This window comes from Notamacropus eugenii, chromosome 4 (genome assembly GCF_028372415.1).
Source record: "Notamacropus eugenii isolate mMacEug1 chromosome 4, mMacEug1.pri_v2, whole genome shotgun sequence".
NCBI lineage: Eukaryota > Metazoa > Chordata > Mammalia > Diprotodontia > Macropodidae > Notamacropus > Notamacropus eugenii.
The window spans coordinates 186,076,751-186,086,101 of NC_092875.1; positions in this window are offsets into that span (position 1 = coordinate 186,076,751).

Below are 9,351 nucleotides of genomic sequence, written 5' to 3' on the forward strand. Positions count from 1 at the left end.
AATGATTCTGTGTTATTTCTACATTTGTGTATTTTTAGATTATTCACTGAAATAGTTTTATTTCATAGAACCTTTTTAAAAGGTTTGCTTTGGCGGTCTTTATATTGGGAATTTACCAACCTCATACAATTTCAGCTTCAGAAGGGACTTTAGAGGCTATCTATTGAAAGCCATCCCTGATCAAGAGTTTCCTTTATAATGCACATAACATGTGGTCATCCAGCTTTTGTATGAGAATCTCAAGTGAGGGGGGAAACCTGTTGTCTCCCGTGGCAACCAATTCTACTTTTGAATAGCTCTAATGGTTTGGAAGTTTTTCCTTACATGAAGTCTCAATCTACCTGTCTGCAACTGTCCACAAGTCAAATTGAGAAGCATTTATTAAATGTCTACACTGTGCTTGGCACTAGGGAAGCAAAAAAAAAAAAATAGTCCCTGCCCTCAAGGAGCTTATAGTCTAATGGAGGAGACAACATGCAAAATATTATGTACAAATAAGACATAAAGGATCAATTGTGGTTGATCAACAGAGGGAAGAGACTAACATCAAGGAGGGATCGAGGAAAACTCCTTAAAGAAGGTGGACCTTTAGCTAAGATTTGAAGGAAGCCAGGGAAATTAGGAGGGAGACATTTCATATGTGGGAGATAGCCAGAGAAAATGCCTGAAGTTGGGAGATGGTGTTTCTAGTGCAAGGGACAACAAGAAGGACAATGTCTTTGAATTGCAGAGTATGTGGAGGTGTGTAAAGTATAAGAAGACTGGGAAGTGGGGAGGGAGACATTATGAAGGGTTTTAAAAATCAGAGGATTTTACACTTAATCTTGTGCATCAGGAACTGTGGAAGAGAGGATGAATCGGTGTAGAGGGAGACTTGAGGCAGGGAGGCTGACCAACAGACTTCATAGTAGTCTAGGTGTGAGGTCATGAGGACCTGAACCAGGGTGGTGGCACTCTTAGAGGAGAATAGGGGGGTATTTATGAGAGATGTCATGAAGTAAAAACAACAGAACTTGGCAACTGAGAGGGAGAGTGAGAAGCAGAGGCTGACATCTAGGTTGCAAGCCTGTGTTATTGGGAGGATCATAGTAATAGATAGTAATAGAGAAATTAGAAAGAGGGGAGGATTTTAGGGGAAAGATGAGTTCAGTTTTGCACATGTTGAGTTTAACATGTCCAATGGGCAGTTGGACATGTGAGACTGGAGGTCAGGAAAGGGACTGGGACTTGAGAATCATCAGCCTAGAAATAATTGAATTCATGGGAGGTTCCATGATTACCAAGGGAAATACGATAGAGGGGGAAGAGAAGAGGTTCCAGGACAGAATCTTAGGGGATTCTTACCATTGGCAATCATGACCTCACTGCAGATCCAGCAAAGGAGGCTAAAAAAAGTCAGGCAGATGAGTAGGGGCAGAACCAGGAGGGAAGTTATCATAAAAACCTAGGGAAAAGTGATCTTCTAGGAGAAGAGGGTAGCCAACAGTGTCAAAGGCTTCAGAGAGCTCATGGATGAGGACTGAGCAAAGTCCATTAGATTTGGCAATTAGGAGATCATTGGTAACCATCACCCGCTGCTCTTAGTTTTCTCTTCTAGGGACCAAGTAGAACAAATACAATCCTTCTATGTGGCCACCCTCAAAATACTTGGAATAAAACTATCTTTTCTCCTCTGCTCCCCTTTAATTTTCCAGGGTGAGCATGTCTTTTTTTCCTTCACTCTATCATCGTTTATTAAGGCCTTCACTATTATTATTGATCTCCTCTGGATACCTTATAGCTTATCTATGTCTTTCTAAAAATGTGGTGACTGAAATTTAACATAATATCTCAAATGTCATCTGATGAGCATAGAATGCAGTGGGACCATTACCTCCTCAGTTCTGGTCATTATGTCTTTCTTAATGTCATCTACAATCTCATTTCCTTCCATTTCACACTAATGACTCACATTGAGCTTGTAGTCCACTAAAATCTCAAGACTTTTTCCTTCTAAAACTGAAATTTTAAAAATATTTTTTCAATGAACAAATCTCTTTTCTTCTCCCTAATAAAAAGAAAAGCTAAACTTTAAAAAATGCATGCTCAAGAAAAACTAATTTTTTAATTGATCACATCCAAAAATAAATCTTATTCTGCCACCCAGAGTCCATCGTTCTTTGGCAGTAGGCATGTTTCATCATCATACTTCTAGAATCCTGATTGGTTAACCTATTGATCAGAATTCTTAAGTCATCAGGTCTTTTCCAGACAAACTGCTATGTTTCCACCTCTCCTCCATCTTATTTTTCCAAAGTTGATTTTCAGAACTCACTTGGGACTTTAAATTTACTGCAATTAAATTTCATCTTATTAGATTAAGCCAATGTTTTATCTTGTTAAGATATTTTTTAAATTCTGAGTTTTTATTTAATGTGTTAACTATCCTTCCTATTTCATGTGATCTGCTAATTTGATAAGAATGTTATCTATGCCTTTTTCCAAATCATTGATACAAATGTTCAGTGTCAAAAGGTCGAATGCAAATACCTGCACTTTTACATAAAAGACTTCCTTCCACATTGATATAGATAGAACCATGAATGACTACCCTTTATGTCCGTCCATTTGTCAGGTACTTCTATAAAGTCTAGGTAAAAAATATCTATATCATTCCCACGATCTGCTGGTATAGTCACCCTGTTGAAAATGGAAATGATAATTATCTGATATTATCTACTCTAGGTAAACTCATGCTGATTCTAATTATTACCTCTTTCTAAATTCAGTAATCATCCCCTAAATAGTATACTTAAAATTTTTTTGACATAAATTTAGCTGATCATTTGCAGCTTCTAATCTTTTCCCTTAGAAATCAGGACAATACTTGGTCTTCTCCAGTACTGTGGAACTTTCACAATTCTCCATGGCTATTTGGATATCACTGACACTGGCTCAGCAAAAGCATCCACCAATTCTTTGAATACCCTAAGGTATAATTCATCTGGGATGGGTGACTTGAACTCTTAAAAGCATCTAGGGGCTCTCTTACTAACTCCCTCTTTATAAATTCCTTAATAGTCATTTTTGTTCTGTTTCTTTCTTTTGCTTTTCAAGGTGCTAATGCTCTTTACATTTTTTCAGATTCATACACTGCTTTAACTTTATTTTTTAAAATTGACTATACATTTTGTTTTGAGAAAGCAGACATATCCCTATAGATGTTCTCTCTGCTGTCCCCCTTCCCCAATCCAACAAAGTACATCCTCTGAAAACAAAGTTTTTAACTATTAACAGTAAAGAGGACTACATCTTTTAATTTAGATAACATGACACTAATGTTGATTGTAACATCTGGTCACGGTGTTGTTGCCTCTCCATACTGAATTTACTTTTATTGTTACATTTGTCATGTATACATATATATATGTATAGTGTATGTATATTAATATGTAGTATTATTATACTTTATTTCTACTTTCTTCACTCTGTATGATTTCATACGACTCCAATTTCCAAATTTATTGAAATTCTTTATGTTTGCCATATATTACTGTACAGCAATATTTCACCATATACATGTGCCATAATTTTTAGTCATTCTCCATTTATTGGGCACCTATTTTATTACTTAATTTTATCCTTTTTAGTTCAAAAGTCATTTTCTTGGCAGAAAAAAAATAGAAATTAAGTAAGAGTAAGTAAGTAAAGTTGTATATGTTTGTCCTTCCTTCTCGAAGAGGACCATGACATCAAGATGATGACATGACTTGCAGTTGACTTTGATTTGAGTGAGGGAGAGCTGTGTGAGGTCACCAGTCTCACTTTAGGCTAAGGTCTTATCAGATTCTCACTTTGAGTAAGTAAAGTAAGCAAGAGTAAAGAGAGTAAACCCACCTCTATACTCTCATTGTCATCTCTTTTACCAAAAGCAGAGATCTTGGCATTTCTTGGATACCTCCCAAGAACATCATAAAAAACCAGACATCTAAATAAACAAATAAACAAACCCAATTTATGGTCCCTAGTTTTCTTGCCAGCTTAGGTTCTTTCTGAACTTGAGCACAACTGATCTTATTCTTCCAGGACCATGCCCTTCTTTTGTATTCATCGTCTATCTTTTGCCTTTGCTTCTAACTTCTGTACACATCTTTGAAATATCTAAGTTGGTCACTGAGTTCTCTGACTCTATACTGTGTACTTAGACCAGTGGTGTCAAACTCAAATAAAACAGCGGCCCCTCACCCATACATAAAGATCCCTGCAGCTGAATATTCGCTTAGACAACCACATATGCTCTATTATAGTTATATTGATTTCATTTCATATTTTCCAATAACGTTTTAATCTGGTTCTGGTGCCCTCAGGTGCAATCCTTATGTTTGAGACTTCTGCCTTAGACAACTCTCCTTTTTCTTGGAATCATTTATCTTTGTGTCTTTGTATCTTCAGAACTTAATTCTTGTAAACTTTCCATCCTTCCTTTCCTTATAAAATTTTATTCCCTGATATTTCACCTGTCTTTTCTCTGAATCCTTCTCTCTCTCAAAATTGGGAGCATATTAGATAAATTTTCAGCTTTCTTCTTCTTCTCTGGCAACAATTTTAATATAGAGTCTTCATTTTTCTTCAAGGCTCCCATCATTTCTACCTTGTTGAGAATCAGGTCCAGAATGGCAGTTCCCCTCATCAGTTCCTCTGTCTTTTGAGAGATGAAATTATCATTAGCAAGTCAAGAAATTATTAACTGCTCGGCTTTTGGCAGACAGAGAGCTCTATTGATGTCCTGGTAATTGAAGTCTCTTATCCTGACTTTATCAAGTCTACTTGCCAGGCTTGTGATTTGTTTCCTAAATATCTCATCTATTTCCTCTGCCTCTCCAGGTGGTCTGTAGTAGGCCCTGATAATGATATTGCTTATTCCTGCCTCCATCAATCTTCACCTTAAGGTTTGACATCTTGTTTCTCCAATCATGTTCCTGTAGACAGTGTTATAATTCTGGTTTCTCAAGATATGTCGCACTGAGAATTTTCACCAGCATCATTTCAAACCTTACCTAACACCAGTTGATCTCTGGTAGTGAACCAGTTTGTTTAAATATGTGTGTTTATGTGTATTTTATATATATACATATACACACACATATATATGTTATATATGTATATATACATATAGATGTTATATATATTACATATGGAGAGAGAGAAAGAGAGAGAAAGAGAAAGAGAGAGAGAGAGAGAGAGAGAGAGAAAGAGAGAGAGAGAGAGAGAAAGAGAGAGAGAGAGAGAGAGATTGACAAAGAACATCCTGGCAGAGACAAAATTCCTCTAGTTTCTTCCTTCTGTGTCTTTTTACAAATCACTGTCACAAATGTTTGGTGTTATAGGTTCAAACAGAAGCACCTGGGCTTTTACATGAGAGACCTCCCACACTGGTAGAGAGCCATGGATGACTTTAGGTCCTGGACCATGGACCCTTTAGGTCCATCATTGAACCAGATCCAGATGTACCTAACTATACTATGGCCTGGCCCATACCTCCCTGGCTTGTTTTCCATATGTTCAAGATAGACAGTTCTTCCATTTCGCTTCCCTCTGACTAGTCAGAGTTATTCTTGACAAGGCCATGGACAGGTACACATCATTTTATTGGGTTTTGCTTTGTTGCATTTTTTAAAACAAATTGAAGATTTGTGGCAACTCTGGATTGATCAAGTCTTTCCGCACCTTTTTGTCCCAATAGCATGTACTCACAACTTGTCTCTGTGTTACATATTGGTAATACAATATTTCAGACTTTTTCATTATTATTAAATCTGTTATATGATCTGTGATTAGTGATCTTTATTATAATTATTTTGGGATGCCATGAACCCACCCATATAAGACAGGGAACTTGATAGATAAACATTGTATATGTTCTTACTGCTCCACCAACCATCTGTTTTCCCTTTCTCTTCCTCTCCTTAGGTCTCCTTATTCCCTGAAATACAACAATATTGAAATCATATCAATGAATATCCTACAGTGGTCTCTACATGTTCAAAAGAAAGGAAGGATTAATGGATGCAGCAAACTTCCTTGTTGTCTTATCTTAAGAAATTACAATAGCCACCCCAACCTTCAGCTTTCTCAGCAGCTATTAACACTGAAACAAGCAAAAAATATTAGGACTAGCTGAAGGCTCAGATGATGGTTAACATTTTTTTTTTTTTTACTAATAAGGTATTTTAAAATTAAGGTATGCACATTTTTAGGCATAAAGCTATTGCATACTTAATGTAATACAGGATAGTGTAGACATAACTTTAATATGCTTATGGAAACCAAAACATTCACGTGAATTGCTTTATTCTGAACTTGCTTTATTGTTGTGGTATGGAACTGAACTGACCATATCTTCAAAGGTATGCCTGCAGTATCATTTAACCCCTAGATGTGTAGTAACCCAAAGGGTCTTCCAAATATCCATTCTCAGAGACATGCGCAGGAGTGACAGAACAAACTGGGTGCCCTAGGGTTGAGCCTGCACTAGCCAAGATTTTAAGAGGATGATTTCCCCCACCCTTCTGAATTTGGATGGGTGGTGAAGAGCAGATCTCATTAAAGGACATCAAGATGCAGCAGCAGTCACAGTTGGTTAAGGAATGTACTCAGGCTCCCAATATTAATAAAAACTACAAGAACAACAACTATAAAACCCCCTTAGACATGGTGCTTTATGAATTATAAAGCTCTTGACACGCATTATCTCATCCAATACAACGACTTTGTGAAGTAATCACTACTTTGCATATTTTATAGAGGCCGGATGATACAGTAGAAAAATTATTATATTTGAAATAAAAAATATAGTTTCGTATCTTGGTTTTACTACTTATTCTCTATGGTGCCTTAGGCAGGTCTCTTAACCTTTTCTGGAGTTCAGTTTCCTCAATGCCAAAATGTGAAGTTAGACCAGGTGGTCTCTTTTATGTACGAATCTGTGAGATCAGAGACCCAAGGCACAGAAACTTGCCTGAGGCCACAGAGCGATGGAGTAAGGAGTTAAAGGCAGGTCTTCTGACCTCATAGCCAGTGCTTTCTGCACTCTGTTAGGGCTGCCTTATGTAGTACTGAGGAGATACAGACCACTGGACTGGATTGATGACAGCTGAATACTGACACAGCACCTGGGAAAGGCAGACAAATGAGGTGAGCTGAAAAAAAGCAGCCACAAGCAGAGTATGCCAGAAAAGACTTAAAGGACATGTCGAAGCCAGACTGCGAAGGAGGCACTGTGCCTCCGGGATGGCACAAAATGACAGCGGATGACAGATCAACTTGACGTGTAGTAGTCGGAGGGAGATGGAGACTATTTTTGACGAATGGCATCAAGGCAAATGCTGCTTGGTAATCAGCACCTGCAGTCACAAATTAGAATCTGGACTCTCCTTATACCCAGCATGAAAGGAACCCTTTTGGGTTATGAAGCTTTTCAACTGTTTTTCAAATAATCATTGACAATAGATTTGATTGATTGATAATCATTGATATCAGCTTGAACTTCAAGGAAACAAAAATAAGACAAAAATTTTAAAAAGTGACCCAGTGAGCACCTGTAAATGTTAAAAAAATTCTGTTTCCTTTAAATCATATTAATACTATAGAACTTTACAAATCTATAAAAAGTTTTTTTTACCATATAACATGCTAGTGAGGTAGGTACATAGGTATTATCTCAATTTTACAGATGAATAAACCAAGGCTCTGGGATATCAAATGACTTGATTCCTAGAGTCATGTAGTTAATAAATGGTGGGACCTGAATGAATGGAAAAGTATTTATCAGGTTTCTACTCTGTGGCTACAGATACAAAGGAAAAGACAGTCCCTTCCCTGAAAGATCTTAACTCTATTAGAATTTGAACCTAGGTCTCTTGGCTGCAAGTCCCAATGATACTGTCTCTTTGGATTTGAGGGAAATACTGAGTTTGTCGCTGTCCTGTCATTTCAGTTTTGTCTAAATCTTCATGACCTTATTTGAGGTTTTCATGGCAGAGATACTGGAGTAGTTTGCCATTTCCTTCTCCAATTTATTTTACAGATGAGACAGCCCTCCCTCACTCAAAACAAAGTCAAGTACAAGTCATGTCATTATTTCTCTGATGGCATCATCTTCTTTGGCAATGAAGGACTAACACACACAGATGAGGAAACTGAGGCAAACTGGGTTAAGTGACTTGCCTAGGGTTACACAGCTAGTAAGTTTCTGAAGTCAGATTTGAACTCATGAAGGTAAGTCTTCTTGACTTCAGACCCAATACTGTATCCAGTACACAACTTAGCTGCCCTAAATACTGAGTTAGGGAAAGATATATGAATATACCATGTGAATATTAGTGATCATGTGCAGAGCTAAAGGGAAAAAATGCAGGATTAAAAAAATTGGTTGCAGTACTGTAAAATTGTCCATTTATTTTCTTTGCTGTTTATGCATTAAATTTCTTTGCTGTACCATTAAGGAAGATCTTATGACTGCTTCTTAATCTGGCATTTTTCCTGCAGCTCCTGCACCTGTTCAATAGCATGGGTGACACACATCCTTGCATTTGTGATGGTTAGACTGTATTTGAGGGTAATTTCTTCCACCTCAGGTTCATCTGCTTGTATCTCAATTAACTCAACACGCTGAGGAAATAGAGCTGGAGTCTCTCAGCAGGCTATAGGTAGACTCATTAAGCTTGGTAATAATCATATGTCTTTGTGAAGATTCATTAGCTGCTCTGCCTCTTATAGTATCTGTAGTTAGGCAGACACATCTCTCTGACAGTGAAAAGGCAAGAGGCATATCTGGTTGAAATCAAGGCTCCCTTGATTTTGGTTCTGACTCAGGAGGAATCCTGAACATCATAGGCCAGAAGATACAGAGGACCGTGAATGTATCCAGGAGAAACCCTACAAAAGTATTCAGGGATGCTCTCTACAGTGAGACTGCTTCCCCAAAATGCTCCAAATTGGCAATGAGCATAGAGGTGGGGGCCACTGTGAAGCACATTCCCCCAGCTGAGATGCCCATAACTCTCCTGCTTTGCTACTCTCTGAAAACACTTCATGTAGTTGAAAATCTCACTAAAAACCAGGCAGTCTTGTTAACAGGGAAGATAATTTCAAGGGAGAAAAACCTGACTCCATTGCAACTGATGTGATTTTTACCTGCTGTGCCATCATTTGATTAACTACTCTCCTACTTCAGCATGATGGAGAGGAAAAGTACCCAGGTTTGGGGAAAGTGTTCGAACCACTCAGTGCTGTCCAATAGCAGCATAAAAGTTTTTCTCTTTTTGTGATTTATGTGTGTACGTGTGTATGTGCGTCTCAGTGGATATAATG